The sequence below is a fragment of the Sphaerodactylus townsendi genome, linkage group LG08 (genome assembly GCF_021028975.2).
Source record: "Sphaerodactylus townsendi isolate TG3544 linkage group LG08, MPM_Stown_v2.3, whole genome shotgun sequence".
NCBI classification, from domain to species: domain Eukaryota; kingdom Metazoa; phylum Chordata; class Lepidosauria; order Squamata; family Sphaerodactylidae; genus Sphaerodactylus; species Sphaerodactylus townsendi.
This window is the reverse complement of record NC_059432.1, coordinates 32,309,120-32,327,121: the sequence shown is the minus strand read 5'-3', so window position 1 is coordinate 32,327,121 and position 18,002 is coordinate 32,309,120. Positions and strand designations below refer to the sequence as shown.

Genomic DNA, 18,002 nt, shown 5'->3' with positions numbered 1-18,002 from the left:
TTCTACTGAGTATCCCTTTTTCCTTTCTGCTCTGTGGCGTAATGGTTAAGAGCAGGTGCATTCTAATCTGGAGGAACCGGGTTTGATTCCCTGCTCTGCCGTTTAAGCTGTGGAGACTTATCTGGGGAATTCAGATTAGCCTGTGCACTCCCACACACGTCAGCTGGGTGACCTTGGGGTAGTCACAGTTCTTCTGAACTCTTTCAGCCCCACCTACCTCACAGGGTGTTTGTTGTGAGGGGGGAAGGGAGTTTGTAAGCCCTTTTGAGTCTCCTACAGGAGAGAAAGGGGGGGTATAAATCTTCTTCTTCTTCTTCTTCTTCTTCTTCTTCTTCTTCTTCTTCTTCTTCTTCTTCTTCTTCTTCTTCTTCTCCTTCTCCTTCTCCTTCTCCTTCTCTCCTCCTCCTCCTTCTCTAGTGAACCCTGGAAGGGACGACAATACGATTATGTCATGACTGTGCTTACTGTACTTAGGGCCCTTTTGCACATGCAGAATAATGCACTTTCAATCCACTTTCAATGCACTTTGCAGCGGGATTTTACTGTGTGAAATAGCAAAATCCATTTGCAAACAATTGTGAAAGTGGATTGAAAGTGCATTATTTTGCATGCACGAAAGTACAGATTCTAAGAGTTACATTTGAGGGAGCTGCAGATTTACAGGATGATGCCAAATAGGCTGTATTCTATTTGTCATTGACATGTTGTTTTCATTCTTCTAAGTAGGTCATTTTTGATAGATCAGAATTCCTCCATTTGTAAGTGGAAATGCCTGAGCAGAGATGATAAATACTAACCCACAAATCTTTTGGAATTGTCACATCAGTGGATGTGACTTTCTTGCTAATTCAGTTTTTTCCTGTGATGGAGTCTGAATTCCAGTGAAACTCACCTTCTTCTGAGCTGGAATTATCTAATGATCTAAATTTACTTGCTGCTACCCACTCAGTCTTATGCAGAAACATAGCTAGGGAAAATGGAGCCCGGTGCAAAAACTGAGCCCCCCTCCTTCAGCATGGATTTAAAGGGAGAATCTGAGGCCCCCAGTTTAAACATTGAAAGTTATGGTGTTTTCAGGATGGGGGATAATCCACCCCCAAACAGCATCACTTTCAATGTTGTTTTAACTGGGGACCCCAGATTCTCCCTTCAAGGTGGAATTAAGAGGAGAATCTGGGCTCCCTAGTTTAAACACCACTGAAATTGATGCTGTTTGGGGGTGGATTCCAACATCACATGTAACAAATTCATTCACTATTTCCCTTTCGTATACTATTTCCTTTTCGTATACTTCTGCAGAAAGAGTTTCAGTTTTCGGTACTCTTGACACACTATGAACTAACAAGGTTGTGATGTTGCCGCCATGCAGTGCAGTTGTACTCCAAGAAACCAAGAGATTTTAAAAATAATTTTTGTGGACTTTTGTGGAGAAAGATCAAAGGGCAGGGCAAAGTAAAGTGGCAATTGTGAGAAGGGCCTAAAAAATTGTAAACTCAGTCAATTCAATTCAGTACAATCACCTTTATTAGACATATGTTAAAATTACAAAATAAGGGTAGCCAAAATAAAATCAAGATTGATATGACTGGAGTTTTGACAATGCCAGAACTAAGAACTTTGCCACATCTTTGGTCCATTTAGAACAGTGATCATTGAGGAGTAACTGGATCTTGGCCTTATCGGAGAGAGCAAATTTTACATTAATATGGGGCTCAATGAATTGTTTATGTAAATCAGTGTGGTGGGCACAGCGCAATGAAACATGTTCCATTGTTGCAGTCAGAAGGATACACCTCTGATTACAATGCCACTGTTAGAACTGAAAATGCTCTCATTCATGAGCTGCCAAAATAGTTTATGAATTTCTAAATTTCTGTACCTAAATCTTACCACATCAGCAAATAAACACTCAAAGGATGTGGTCAGCCCCTGATCCAGCTAAGGATTCCAGTAAAATCTACAAAACAAACTAGTCATGGCTTACTGGAATCACATTGCTTTTAATGGGACTTTGTAGTAAGTAACTTTAGCTCAGTGATCATAAACTGGGACTAGTTGACTCCCCAGGAGAGCAAACCTTATGAGCCATGCAGAATCGTGTGTGTGTGTGTGTGTGTGTGTGTGTGTGTGTGTGTGTGTGTGTGTGTGTGTGATTTGAGCATTTAGGATTTTAGGTAGCACCTTCTCCCACTTTGCAACAACTTATTGATAGTTAAAATTGTTTTATATTGTTCACCTTTCCCTGGGAATGAAATCCTACATACTAAATTGCTCTTCCAAGTCTTCAAAAAAAGAGAGATGCACAGAAAATAGGAGTTAAAAGTAGCATTAAGGTGTTGATTGATGGTCATCAAACATAAGGGGCTCACTGAATGCATGCCTGAGAAATGTGTATTGTATGTGTACATATAATAAATATAGAGACATAAATAAAGTTATTTTGTCAGTGCAATTTATGGTATTTTTTTACTTGTATCTTGGGGATAGGTTGAATTCTTGGCAGGATAACAGTGGATTAAATGTAATGTTCCACAGTTTCAGATGGATTCAGATTGGTGAATAGATGATGATGTGAGAATAACACAAACCATGCCATTACCTATGTGTGTGCTTTCGGAAATATCATGTCCAAATATATATCTGAAAAATATCGGTATTTCCACGATATAGTTGGGTATCCAGAAGGTATCTGGGATTTAGGGGGATACCAGGAAATAGCTCTCCAAATACTAAAAATATTTGGGAGTAACCAGGAATATTAGACTTAAGAATGCTTAAGACTCCCAGAAATGTTTTTTTCTTTTATTTTTTTCTATGCTTCTGTGTCTTCCCAGGGCTTGGCATATGTTTTCCTGTTGTTTTGGCTTTGATTGAGTCCTTTAAAATGGATTTTGTTGGTCGTGAGACGTGTTTTTTGCTACAGTTGGTCAGAGGCATAGCTAGGCCAGAGTGCACCCGGTGCACACTCTGGCTTCTTTGCCCCCCATGGCCTCCGCCCCCCCCTGGTGGCCCCCTGCAGCACTTCATTTCACTTACTTTTAGGAAAGGAGCAGACCGAAGAAGCCTACCTGCGTTGCCTGGGTCTGGTGGGAACTAGTTCCCAACAGGCCCAGGCAACGCAGGCAGGCTTCTTCTCTGGGATGTTCCATTCCTATAAGTAAGTGGGGGTGGGGGGTGGGGGGCACTGTGTAAGGGGGGACGGGGGCACCGCATGGGGGTCATGGGGGGCCGAGGGGATTTTTCCACCCCCACATGACCAGAATCGGTGCGCCCAGTACATTGTGCACCCTTCCCTGTCCCCTGGTGGCTTCACCACTGCAGTTGGTTTGTACTGGGTTTGTGGTGGATTCTCAGATTTCACATTGCCTTAGATTCTCAAGTAGTAAATGGGCTGGATTCTCTGGTTTTACATTTGTTGGGCTTGCAACAGCATTCCAATTTGATTTGGCTTGGAAAATACTCTGACTAGCTGCTGGGTGGGACTCTCTGATCTGTTATTTTTGGGGTTAGGCTTACAATGCTGTCCTGTGATTCTGCCAAGATTTCCTGCTTCTGCATTTGTTCTTGGACTTGTTCATTCTGTTTCTATTGGGAGGCTTTTGGCCAGTGGTTGATTTGCTTGCTCTTGAGTGTTTGGTTACTTTTGGGCCTGGAGAAAACTTGGTATTTCCCCCCCATAGGAAAAATGGGAGGATAGCTGGGGGAACCTTATCCAGGGGCTCACAGAACTGGATTGCTTTGTCCAATTCTCTTGGAACTTGGGAATTATTTAATTGACAGACACCAGCAACATCATGGCAATTTTGGTGCCTTTAGCAATAGTTCCCTGTAAAGATCCCACATAGGGAATAACGGAGCTGAATAATATCAGAATTCTGGAAAAAAACCCAGTTTGGTATTTGGAACTCAGAAAACTGGGAATACTTTTATTTTTTTTGGTTCCTTGATACCCAGTTCTAAAAACTGGGGTAGGATCCTGGGTTTGGGGAAGGCTCCTGGGTTGGGGGAGGGTGTGTGGGGAACAGGGTGGAATGTCAGGAGTCCTGTACACCCATTGGCTAGGCGTTCGTCATCAGACACGCCATCTCTTAGGCAATCATATATAAGCATTTTATGTATTTTATTTATATTGTTAGCTTCCTTAAGTTCTGTAATGTAGAAAGGCAGCTAAAATATTTTAAATAAACAAAATAAATAAATATACTATCTGCAGTTTAATTATGAACATTTTGAAGATCAGGATTTTGAATCTTGTTATTGTTTTGTTCAATCAGTGGTTGCAACTAGCTGCTTATATTCTGAGGATAATAATTTTTATTTGACGTTTTTGAGCAACTGTCAGTAGGACAAGTAAGGATCTATTCATTTGCTGGCAGGGTGGAGATCTTTCTTGATGAGCTGGCCAAGGAGAGTTATAGACCTATTTTTGCTTCAGCCTGGTCTGAAAGATATTGTTGTCATATGTCTGCTAAGCCTCTTTGTCAGTGTGCTTTAGTGAAATATTACAGAAATCACTTATCCATAGACAGTGGCAGCCTGAAACCTGCATGCCCCTTACTTTTTCATGGTCTTCACAGGTCACCATGTGACTAATGAAATGACAAGGAAGAAGGCTGCAGCAATGATGAAGGAAAATGCACTCCAAGTCAGACTGATAACCGCATACAGAATTTTTATGTCCTAGTGCTGCGAGTGTGACAGAGACAAAGAAGTTGTTCTTTGCTCATGCTGTGACAGCAGAAAGTCACAGCCAGTCGCACAGTTCGGAGCCATGGGAAGTTATATGAAATCCAAATTGCCTTTTGCTGTTGCACACTCTTAGGGCTTCTTTGATTTCAGGAATTTTTCAAGTTTTCTGTTGCAAATAGAGCCATGTGCTTTTGCAAGAAGCAAGCCACCAGGATGGATCAAGGCAGTTGCAAGCAGGATTTCTCTAATATGCACCCTACTGATTGTACAGTTTAGGAATTGAGTTGATCTGGAACATCAAAGAGATTAACTCTGGTATGAATAGTCTTGGATATGGATAAATTCCTGGGGTTAAAGCCACAGATGCCTCCTGTATATCTTTAGATCTTTTAAAATTTTTAATTTCTCATATTGATATATCGATGTAAAATAATACTAGATAAATAATAATACTAGATAAATAATACTAGATAAATAATAAAAAATAATAAAATAACTTCTAAACACCTGATTTGCCCATATATTGTCCCATGTCTCAATTCCTTCTCACTGATCAACAAATGAGGACGTCGCCAGCCTTCCTAGTTTTACATACAAGAAATCAGTGATTCAAGACCACACTGGGAAAAGGCTGCCAGTCTTGACACTTGGCATTTACAGCATATCAGGTGAAGGATGATCAGCAACCTGGAATTAAAAATTAAAGCACACATGCACAATAGAAAACCCATGAAAACAAGCAGAGATAGCAGAGATCACCCTCCCTGGACACAAGCAAAAAACTAGCTGATGGATAATGCCTGCCCAGCTGCAAACCAACCAGCGGGTAATAATACCAAACATGCCTCAAAACAATGATTCTGCTGCGAAGTTTCAGGTTGCGGGAAGCTTGCCGTGCATAATCAGCCCCTGCGTCACAATGTGTTTGCTTGGCTGCTGGGTTGGAGAGCCTTTACATGTTTACAGTACAGGATTGTCAATTGTCATTCATTTAATGAACAAGAATCTTGAAGCGTTCCCAGCCTTTTTCCACTTTGCTAAAGCAGCAGTCCTGCCTTCTGAACAAGAGAGGCATTTGTTTGATTTTGCAGTAATTGCTTTAATCCTTGTAAATGCTGGTATATTAATCACTGAAGTCAAGTTGAAATATTCTGATTGCCATGTTAGGGTGAAAAAGACATCTGGAATTTCTTCAGGTGTTCCTAATATCAGCTCAGATTTTCCTCCATTCTGTGTGCATTGTGAGTGGCTGTGTTAATATAAGTGGCCAGCATAAACAATAAATAATGAAGAGCCCTAGAAGCTCTTCAGGAAAAAAAAAACCTTTTCAAAAGCATTGTAGCTTGTTAAGCAAGTTTAAGTGCCAGGAGGAAGCTTAAACACACACAACCACCATCTACTGAGTCTGAGCGTTGGCCTATAAAAGTTAGTACAGTCTGTCCTAACTGGCAGCACTTTTCAGAGTTTTAGATCTTCCTCATATCTCACTGCCTGATCCTTTTAATGGGAGAGCTTGGGGACTGAACCTGAGATTTTCTGCATGCAAAGGAAATGCTCACCATTGAGCCACGTCCTTACCCTTGACCTGCTGGAGGGAATTTTGGGTTTGATTACAGAAGAATCAAGATCCATTTGCAGACATTATCAGATCCATTTGCAGACATTAAGCTCACCAGATGACTCAACCAAACATACCTGCCAGGTTTTCTTAGGATGATTTGAAATCAGGACAAGAATAACACTAGATAAAGTCCGAATGAAGCAAATCAGCGTTGAACACATTTAACTGTGGGTTAGAGTATACACCTATTATCTCTTCAAGCATTGTTTAAGGTAATTAGCCTTTCTATGGAATTCAGCCTCCTCTGATTTATTAAGAAAAATTAAATCAGATTGGCCGGAAATTAGGCAAAGTTGAAATTGCAGAGAATTGCAGTTTCAAAAACTACCAAAGCAGTTGCTTCTCCTTTTAGTAATTCGTAGTACTCATTTGCTGTCATTATTCTGACTTCTTTTTTGTTTTGGCCTTAGTTCCTCCACTGTTACTACATAGCAGCTGGTAGGATAAATCTTCCAACTCCTGAAGACACAGATATGCAGAGCACCTTTTTAAAAACAAGGCATGTAGGGGTGAAAAGAACCCTGCAGTGCATCAGAGCATGCAGAATGCCAGCTGTTAGGACTCAGATTAAAAACCTACTCCTGTTATAAGGACTATCCGGGCTCTTTCAGTCCTTTCAGGTTTACATATGGTGAATGGTTAGCAGTGAAGCAGTGAATAACTTTCTCCCATGCCTGGTAATCTCTTTTTATCAAGTGCGGTCAAGTACTTTTGGAACAATTAACCACACTGTCTGCTGAAGAGATGAATAATTTTACACTCAGCTTGGCTTGGGAAGGACTATGATGCTTGATCTCCAAGAGTGCCGCTGCTGTGTTGGGTGTCAGGCTGCCAGACAAAACACAAAAGTAAAGTAAATAACAGGCAATATTGAGTCATTGAACTACATTTGTATGGGTATATTCAGGATTGTGTATTTTGCGATAAAGAAATCGGTAACAAAGTGGTGAATTATTTCTGCCCACGATATTATTGTAGTTCTTTTTTCCCCTGCCTTTAAAAACATAAGCTTTGCAAAGATATAGGATGTATTCCAAAGACAAGGTACTGTCCTGCAGTCTACGGCAGATGTGGTCTGGAGTGGCACTCTCAGACCTGGCTAGTGAGACTTGAAAGCATAGACTGGAACTGGAAGCAAGGAACCAGAACACAGGGCTTGGGCCTCGTGGACTGACTGATCCTGCAAGACAATCTTCCCAAGCCTCAGCTCAACAGGCAGGGAAGTAATCAGGCTTAGCTGCCCTTCTGGCTGGTGTTGAGCTCCTGTGACTGCACTGAGCTTTGGCCAGGATTCTGCAAAGAAGTATTGCTTTCACTGCTTGGGTCTGGGATGGAGTTGTACACATCTAGCCTGGCAGTTCTCTTTCAGACCACCTCAGCCAGGACCTTCTGCTGCTGCCATAACTCTTGGGGCAATAGTTTTGAGACCTTCTCAGTTGAAGACTAGTGTCTGTTTTAGGGGCCACTGCTGAGGATTTGCTTTCAGGATCTGACAGGGTAACCTTTAGCCACATTGTTTACATGTGGCCATTATCTGGTAGGTGGAAATAGGTACAGGCAGGTCATGCATACATGATTTCTTGAAGCCATTTTCTGCAGATGAAATACAAAGATCTCTTGAGTGTTTCCACCCCTTGAGCTTTTTCACTCTCCTCTTTCAGTTGCTCCAAGACTAATATCAGAATTCCAGTATCCTTCTCATTTACTCAGCCATATTTCCTAGGTCTTGCTTGTTCTCTCTCTCTCTCTCTCACACACACACACACAGAGGCGTGGTGGACACCCGTTTTGTGGTGGACACCACCACAAAACAGCTGCCACAAGAGGTGGAACCAGCTACGAAATGCCTGCCACCCCTTGAGCTTTTTCACTCTCCTCTTTCAGTTGCTCCAAGACTAATATCAGGATTCCAGTATCCATCTTCTCATTTACTCAGCCATATTTCCTAGGTCTTGCTTGTTCTCTCTCTCTCACACACACACACAGAGGGAGAGGGAGAAAGAGAGGGAGAGAGAGAGATTGCCCACTTAGCCCTTAAATTCATATATACTTCCTCTTCAACTCATACAAATAGCTGCAAACTTTCTCTGTGCTACATGACCCTTCGGTGCAGTTCCCCCATTATTATTTGTGGCTTTATGAATCATCTTAAAATATTGCATAGATAAGAATGGAAACTCATGGGCTCATGAGCCCAACAACAGATGAGATGAGACATTTCAAACCAGCCTCCATTATAATTGAATGGCTGAAATTGGCCTTCTAGAGTGTGTGCATGTTAAGGGTTTTCCCTTCTTTGGGGATTATTTGGGTCCTATTCTGCAATTCTGCATTGCTCCTCAATGCAGCATTCCTTGAATTGAATTATTGAACTAATAATGGTGTGTATTTGGCTGGGTGTTCAAGGGTCTTGAATAATAATACTAATAGAGAAGCATTTAAAAGTCTAGACCTGTGCAAAGAAACACATAATGACAGGGTCTGCTTAATGGGCTAACAATCTAATTTAGAACAAAATATTAAAATTAAAAACTGGAGGAGGAGAAAACCAGAAGCAATTATCCATAGGCTAATTGAATTAGCTCCATTTTAAGATTATCAATTATGTGAATTCTGGCTCTGAAAAAAAATTAATGAGGAAGAAAAAGGAAAAAGCACAAAGATTCAGAGTACCTATAATGAATTTATAGAATACAAAAACAGCTAAAAACTCAAGTTACTTCAGCTATAAAAAAAATTCTGACAGACATGAAACATCAAATATACAATATTACAGACCATTTAGTGAGTTAATGTCCATCTAGAGACATATGTATAATATCTAATAAAAATAGCGACATTCACTGAGATTAGAGGGATCTTAAGTGTATCAGTTAATTGTTTAATAAGAGTGGGATAAGGAGAGTCTAGTTCATCCTAACTTTAGCAAACCTTGCACAGTGAGGAAGAGTGTGGTCTAGTGTCTCAATATGGCCTGAATTACCTGGGCATATTCTTTTTTGTTTATCTATTTGTTTATACTTGCTATAGAGAAGCATGGAGGACATTATGTTAAATCGGGCAAGAGAGATAACTCTTCTTTGTTTCGGATTTAAAAGATAAAAAAGATAATTGGCTATGTGCCCTTGTTTTAGAGGAACGAGCAGAGTTAAGGGGGACCATGCTTTCTTGCAGTGACTATCATATCATACTCTTGTTGTAGAAGCTTGATTTTCAGACATCTGTATGCCTCAGATGGGGTGAGAAAGTACAACGAATCTAATGATAAGCCAATAGTATCATTTTGTTCTCAATTAGGCTGATTCCGCATAGGCCAAAAACAGCAGTGTGAAAACGGTGTGAAAATGGTGTGAAAATGGTGTAAAAAGGTTTAAAACAGTGTAAAAGGGTTTATACTGTTTTCACACTGTTTTCATACCGCTGTTTTTCCACCCATGCAGAATCAGCCTTAGTTCCAGCCATCTAGACACCACAGAATCAGAGAGCATCAAGAATAGTAAACTGGAGTGATCTTTTAAATAATGGATATGCAGCCAGTATTTAAAAGTTCTCAACCAGGCCATTGATTCATAAAATATCTGCCCAACTTGGACCGTGCAGAAATGACCTCGGATTAAACCCTTTCCTTGGGTTAAGTAAAAGCACTGATTGATCATAATTGAGGCTGTTGTTCAACAGTGGGGTATAAATGACACCATAGGCTCTGGTTTCTGGAAGGACTTCTACTTTTAAGAACATAGATACTGATGTTCAGGATGGAATGTATAAGTAATTTTTGTGTTGAAATGCTGCATATATATTTTCTGTGTAATAATCTACAAGGTAAATGGGCAATTTATACTAGCTTATTCCCTAAACTCCAAGTGGACTACAAATTAAATTATGTTAAAAATAATAGCTTCTACATTCAGGTCTTTAATAAAACAGTTCCATGTCTTCAGTTAGAATCTCTTTACAATGTTTGTGAAAAATAGAGAAAAGGGTTAATAAAGTCATGTGCAGCTTCTCATACGATGCTCAATGAAAGGGAAGCAGCAGCTGAGAAGCCTAGTGACCTTCTTTTTCCATACTGGGAAGGAAGAACCCTCCCCCTTCCAGTAGCATTAGTTTGAAAGCAGCCTAATGCAAGTTTCTTTTTCATCACCTTCTGTAAACCAAAAAATGAAAACTTTCTTACTCACTGTCCAAACTTCTACTGATCTCATCGTGCCAGCTTCATCTGACTCCAGCCAGGCCTTAGGGTAGCAATGTATAGAATATATAGGGCAGATAAGGCTGGAAAAAGTAGACTTTAAAAAGTGCACCCTCCACTTACAAACACTGATAAGGGACCTCTAGTGGCCACAATACTATTGTGTAAGAATCACTGTTTTAACAGCTGCCATGCAAAGCTTGGACATAAGGTTGAGAAACAGTGCCTGTTTGTCTCACCTATGTGTCCCAGAAACAGCTATAAATTGGTGGGAGCCATATAGTTCCCCAGAGGCAATATAGAAATATTGAAGACATTCAGAACTTTGAGCAACAAATGGGGCCCATCAGGAATTTAGACAGCCCCTTTTCCTAACTTTCAATGGCTTGACAGCAAGCAGGGGATGTTTGTTTCATCCTTCTCTTACTACCTGAAAATAAAATCACAGATACTAGATTTCTCTTACCTGCCTTTAGAAGCATCACAGAAAAAACAGGCTTGTCTGAAGTGCTGATTTGATGTCTTTTTTTAAACTGATTACCAGTTTGCCACCTCAGACCTTCACAGAGCCTGCCACTGACTGAACCCTCCTTTCAAGCTGTGCGTTCCGCCTTAGCATGGACCTTCAGTTTTTCAGTGGCAGCTGCTGGGCTGACATCTCAGAGGGAGGAATTTGTGTGGTGACAGACAGTCTTTTTGGTGTCATATCAATATGCAACATAACTTATGGATGTGAGGGCGATCTGGCTGCGACTTCTGTCACCCCATTGATTGCCAGGGTTGATTCCGCTGATCTGGCTGGCTAGGCGGGTGTCCCCTACCTCCCTCACCGCTCCATGTGCGTCCCTCCCAAAGCTGCACGCTCGGAGGAAGAGGATGGTCATCCCAGATAGAAGGAGTGTACAGTTCTTCGGTCAAGGGTATACGATAGCTGCGCTCCCCTGCTAGAACCTCCAAACTTATGGTTAAAGGGGCAAGTTTGTAAGGCTTGCTTAGATCTCTGAGTTTTTGGCGAATCCTATAGTGTCTCCCCAGCATGAAGACATCGCATCTTGTTTTGGGCCTGAAATGACACTATTTGTTTGTGTGATGCACCCACTACCCCCTCCCCCCTCCCGGTTTGTGAAGCAACAGCAGGGAATGGGGGGCTTCCCCTAGCAGCTGCAGTGTTACAAAATACTCTCCCCAAAGGAGCGTAAAGAATCCCTATGCAGTCTGCCTTCTGTGTAAAATTTAAGGTGGGCATTCTGAAGTTCTACGGATTGTTTGGGAAAATTGTGTTCCTTTTTGTTCTTTTAAAATATTTATTGTCCTTTGTTTAATTTTCACTGTCAGATTATTTTGTAAAGTGCCTTGAGGTGTAATGGTTGGTGGGAACAGTGGTAATATACATATTTTAATAAATTAATAGGTTGCATTCAATAATAATGTTGTGCATTAGGAGGGTGGGGGAAGCAGTGGTAGATTAAAGATTGAGAATCATAGCCTTGCATGGAGACAAGAGTCAGCAGGTAGTATTTGCTTTTGTGGGAATGAGGGTGGAGAGAAGACCAGGAATTATTTCCGCATACTGTTATACAGCCTTTAGACAAAATCTGATTGTTGCTCTTCACTTTTGTTAACCTTAGGATTGATTTGAATTTGCTGTAATGTTGCAGGGGTCCAAACCCTTAAAATGAGTGGAATACAAACACTGTCCAACCTCTCATGTACTAATCTCCATCAAATTTCAAGTTTTATGTAGTCTTTTTCATTTCCAGAGCACTTTACAAACATTTCCATTTGGTAGGTAAAATTATCACCCTCCATTTCCACACTGGTTGGTATGATCTGTAGAAGAGGACAAATTGTTTAGTCATATTTGCCAGCAGCAGCTGTCACATGGAAGTGGTGTCTGGTAGAAGAGCTGCTTTTACCATGTAAGTGACAGTGAAATTCACTTTTGAAATGCCGAGTTCATTTGCTGAGTTCATTTCTGTAGCTAATAGTGCAGAAGACTGCAGCGAAACTCGTTTTCTTCCATGATTTCTTCTAGCCTAAACACTGGACAGTCTGTTTTTAGTTCATGATCTTGCTCTCAAAGGATAAGGTCTCTGGATAGTTTTACATTATTTGTTTTCAGAGCAGTTTTATTCAATTTGAAAGGCAGCAAATTTTGATGGGGAAAAGCATTGTATTTGTGCTCCACCAGAGATGCAAAAATATTACAGCTTTTTTTGTTGTTTGGCTTCTGGCTTTTAATTTGCATTTGAATAAATGGCCCAGCGTATTCTCAGTTATGGTAAAAGAAATGGTTTGGAAATTAATTTGAAGTTTAATGATGTGACTGCTAACAAGTACAATGATTGTTATTGCATGGTTGCTACAGTGGTAAATCCTCCGACACCAGGTTGCTGAACTGCTCCACAGACTTGTCAGTTGTTCAGGAAGCTACATTAATCTTGTTTACATATTATAGCGTTTGCATATACATCCTGCATGTACATGCGTACCTCTATTTATGAGAAAAAGCCAACATGTTCTCTCTTTAAACATGGAACCAGGGACCAGCAATTGGATAAATGTTTGGTTTGTGTCACACATTCAGTTTTACATGTGTTGAATATGACACAAAAATTAATCAGCCCATACATTAAGAAAAGTGTACATCGTACCCAGTTTGGATGTTTACTGTAATTTGTAAATAGGGCTATTAGAATGTATGCAGTTGAGTTTCAATGAGAGAAGGAAAAGTTGTCAATCTGACTGTGATTTTTTTAAATCATTCAGACTGAGGGAAGGAATAGCTTTGTCATATAAATAAATTATAGGGTAGGGAGAAGAATGCAAGGTAGTCTGGGTAAGAGATAGAGAGACCAGGTTTCCTTCTTCTGTGGGAGGCCTGTTCTTTGGTTGCTTGGTCTGTTGCTGTTCAGCTGGCCAGCAAGGGGGAAATGACGGGAAATGGGGAGATGGGTGTTGTGTCATGATGCCACTTCTGCTGTGACCTGGATGTGGCATTAAGTGATACTCTAGCATTCATCCAAACTCATGGCATCACAGTGGTACTGAACAAGTGTATTCCTGCCACCAGCAATCTCCTGAAACAATCAAGAAGGGGGAAACATGGTGGATGAATTGAGTTGAAGAATATAAGCACCTAAGAGTGGATGAGACTGTGCCAAAGTCTCATCTAGGTTCTATTGGAAGGAGGATCTGTGTACTAGTGTGCAAAAGGAACTGCATAAACAACAGAGATCTGAGGATTGTGGGATAGGAAGCCTAGAGGAGATAAGGTGCTAGACCTAGGGACAGGATGCGAGATCAATAAAGACCAATTAGTGACTCAGGGTCTCTGAATTCTTTTCCTGACCCTGTGAAGTTTCCTGACCCTGAAGTTTATCAATGTTCTAAAGCTGTAAAAAATAAGATTTTCACATCTAAATGTTAGATTTTCGGAAGAAAGTATATATTTGTAGGTACTGCTTTTCCTAAGCTTGTATAGCTGAATTGCACCATTTTCACTATGGAGTTGATTTTTCCCAGCATAGGTACTTTTCTGGAGAATAACATGGCCCTCAAGACATCATAGAAATTGACTATCCCTGGTCCAGATTCTAGGACCTGGTAGTGGGATACTGCCCAGTGGCGTACCTAGGCAAACTGGAGCCCTGGGCAAAACCTGAGTTTGATGTCCCCCCCCCCCAATGGGCAGCTACCGTCCCCCACCGTGACCAAACAATGATTTTTTCCACCAGGTCGTTTCAAAGTCACCACCACATTATAGAACATGCCCCAATTCACAAATCTGAACACAGCAATGGGCCATGCCACACAACAGAAATATTTTTTGAAAACATTTTCAAAATGCTTTCAAAATGTTTTATTACTGCTATGAAACATTTTATGGTGTTGTATCCAGTCCCCCCAATTGGGGGAAACAGCATCACTTTCAATGTTATTTAAACTGGGGACCCCAGATTCTCCCTTTAAGGTGGATTTAAAAGGAGAATCTGGGCTCCCTAGTTTAAACAAGTGATGCTGGAATCCACCCCCAAACAGCATCATTTTCAATGGTGTTTAATTTTGGACTCCCTAAACCAAACCTCACCAAACCTGGGTGATATCATCAGGAGAGTCTCCTGAAAAATCCCTGAATTTTTGGTGCTGCTAGCCTAAAATCTGCGTCCCCTGCAGGCCAAAAACTAAAAAAAACACTGAAATACAAAAAATCCCACAAACGAACATGCATTTTGGGGGCTCCCTGCAAGGGGGCACCCTGGGAAACTGCCCACTTTGCCCAATGGGAGGAATGCCTCTGATACTGCCACTTGTGGCATCTGCTGATACTGCTCTATTGTGACCTGACAACCCTAGAACTGCAAGGGCTCAAAACGTGAGGACTATTAAGCCATGTGTCCCATACTGGTTTGAATTAAGTAGACCAGATGTCTCCAACAGGCAGCTCACCAGCTGCTGAAGAGTAGCTCATGTAGCCTCTAGAAGACTCAGGAAAAGATCACAAAGAACAATACTCTTACAGGACTCAAAGATTCAAGGAGATCCAATCAACTGGCCATATACGTCTCTCTATGTAAAGGAAATTGGAACCAGTGCTGCTGTTAGCTCTTCCCTTTTTCTGTGTTGAGAATTAGCAAGGTGCAATGGAAAGAAAATGGGAATGGGGAGCATTTCTTTAAGGAAGTGTGTGGAAGCATCTTGGACAATTCTGGCATGGGCCCAAAAGTTCTGTTGCTGAAATATGTGAAATCATGGGGAAGGGAAGATGTCAGAGGCTAGAATGGAGAAGGGGCAATTAGAAATGGAAGGAATGAGAGCCAACAGCACGCCTTTTTGTGATTGTGATAGCTGTGTGTACCTTTATCACTGCTATCTTTTTGCAGTGGTCTGTGTCTGAACTTTCTGATCAATTTGCCATGATATAGGGGGTATTCATTTTTTCTCCTTTGCCTTTACCCCTGAGCAGAGTGCTGTAACATAATAATCTGTGCTTTCATAAAAATAGCACTCAAGGGTTTTTTTTAATTCGTAAGATTTTTCTGTGCTGCTTAGCTGATATCTTCATTTCTAGGGCTGTTCCTAATCCTTATTCTGTTTCTAGGACAGAACAAAATGAAGTAGCATGCTGGGTGGGAAGCGATCTGCATATATTAACAGGGAATTTTAAATATTATGTTTTAGTAGCTTGGTATATTTTTCATTATCTATAACTTGCTCCGATTAAACAAAAGGTTGATGTCCCCTGAATTAGACAGTGCTTTGGCTGGAGGCTTCTGGAATACTGGATTGTATCGATCTTACATCTTTTCATGCCCTGTGTAAGAAACGTACAAATGAAGGCTTTTTCATAGGTGATCAGTAAATGTACAGTCAACCAAAGTGGTAGTCTGAGCCCAAAGAAGACTGGTGATAATATGGAGAAATCCATCATTTCCTTTGCCTCTTATTTTGTTATCTGTTCTGTTGCTGGAAGACGCAAGTCTCTGGATGATCTGGAAAACTGCCTGGTGAGAGATTTGGAAAAAGAATGCAGCTAACCCATGTCAACATTTCAAAATCCTGAGATTCAGATCCTGCCTTCTGGTTGTGATTAACAAATCTAACAGTAAAATCAGGAATTGTTTAGGTTCACAACTTCTTAAAAGGAAATAGCACAGGGAAACCTCCACTTCATATTGCTTCTTTTTATCAGTCCTGACTGGTTAAATTGTGTTTGTGGTGACAGGGTGTAGTAAGACAGAGGAGAAACAAATCATTTTGCACTGTGGTCTACTCCATTGCAAGGGTACATTACCTTCATGTTAGATTCTCAATTGTGCCCATTTCCCCTGCTCCTGGACTCACTGTGCCGCAGATGAGAGAATTTCTACTATTTCCAAAAGCAGGGAAAGTGTGACTTTCCCCCCTGCCTGTTCAGGGAACATGAAACACATTAGTATGTTACTCTCTCTTTGGGTTTTCTCAGCCCTCCCTACGTTCCCCTAACCTAGTTTCACCATCTGAGATCTTCAGAAAGGGCTTAAAATAATAATAATAATAATAATAATAATAATAATAATAATAATAATAATAATAATAATAATAATAATAATAATGAAGAAGAAGGAGGAGGAGGAGGAGGAGGAGGAGGAGTTTGGATTTATATCCCCCCTTTCTCTCCTGAAGGAGACTCAAAGGGGCTTACAACTCCATCCTAAAAACCCAAACACAATCTAAAATATCCTCCACAGAAAAGGGAGGGGTGTGTGCACATGTCAGGGAGTCCCCTCCCAATCTAACCCAGACATAACCTGCAGCCAGATATTTTCTGGCCTGGAAAGGCTGCAGTTGCTACCCAGTTAAAGCTGGCAGAAGGCACTCCTAGCCTTAGATGCCATCTGCTTATCCAACAGTAAGGTTGGGCCCAAGAGGACCCCTAAACTCTGGCCCTGCTCTTTCAAGGGGAGTGCAGCCCAATCTAGAACGGGAAACACCTTAAATCCTAGGTCAGACCTTCCATTGACCAGTAGTACTTCCATCTTGTCAAGATAAAACCTCAATTTATTAGTCTGTGTCCACCACTTCAAGATTGGCTCCAGGCAGTGTCCTCCATTTCTCCCTTTCACTGCATTATTCACAAGCAATTGCTGCTACTTTGCATCAGCATCGCTAGCAAATTGGCAAGTTAAAATTCTTGAAAAGTTTGTGCTTTATAGCTACAATGCCAACGGAAGGTTGGGAACACATCGGAAAAGGAATGTGTACTTTGTAATTAGAGTTGTCAACTCTAGCTTGGGAAATTCTTGGAGATTTAGGTGTTATGCCCGGGAAAGGCGGAGGTAGGGGAGAGGAGAGGACTAAGCACGGATGTGATGCCATAGTGCCCACACTCCAAAGCTTTCTTTCTTTTAAGAGAACTGATATCTGCAGTAGAGATCTGGTGCAATTTTGGGAGAACTCCAGATACCACCTGCAGGTTGGCAACCCTATCTGTAATTCCTTTTGTGAAATCGCGCCCCAGGCTTCAGCCTGGAGGCGCCGTTGCAAGGGGGGAGGGACGATTGGAGGCTTCTTCCTCCCGCCGGCCGAATGAGGCGGTCACGTGGCTGGGTGCCGGCACGTGACAGGGGCCTCTGGCAGCCTTAAAAGGCTGCGTCGGTGGGGGCTGGGCCTCTTTCAAGGCCGGATCGTTTTAAGGGAGACTGTTTTGGGAGCTTCCTTTTGCGGCCTTGGAGAGAGGAAGATCGGCCTAGCCGAGACTTCCAGGAGCAGGCGCTCGTTGCTGGTTGTTTTTTCCCCTGGGGCGATCCACATCCCCCTCCCCTCCCCACTCACGCGGACAGAACGCCTGTTACGGCCAGAGCCGGCTCACGGACGGCCGACGGCTGCTTGAAGTGGGGCCGCAGATCGACCGTTTGGCCGAGGCTCGTTCGTTCGGCTCCCGGGCGGGCGCTGATTCCTGGTCTCCCTCCCTCCTGAATTGCGGGGGAAAGCACCGGCCGCGTCTGGCTATAACAGCAG

The 18,002-nt window shown here is 41.7% G+C and overlaps 1 protein-coding gene across 3 annotated transcripts in view; it reads left to right on the top strand.

Annotated features, from left to right (window-relative positions):
• Positions 1–18,002, top strand: part of PRKG1 (protein kinase cGMP-dependent 1) — a 916,981-nt gene that overhangs the window by 327,415 nt on the left and 571,564 nt on the right. Inside the window, exon 1 of one of the 3 annotated variants that reach the window (XM_048505460.1) lies at positions 12,388–12,421. The exons of the other annotated variants lie outside the window; for them this stretch is intronic. The gene's annotated coding sequence lies outside the window, so the exon portion shown is untranslated. Of the gene's footprint in view, positions 1–12,387; positions 12,422–18,002 lie in introns of those variants that run through there. 3 annotated transcript variants of the gene reach the window in all.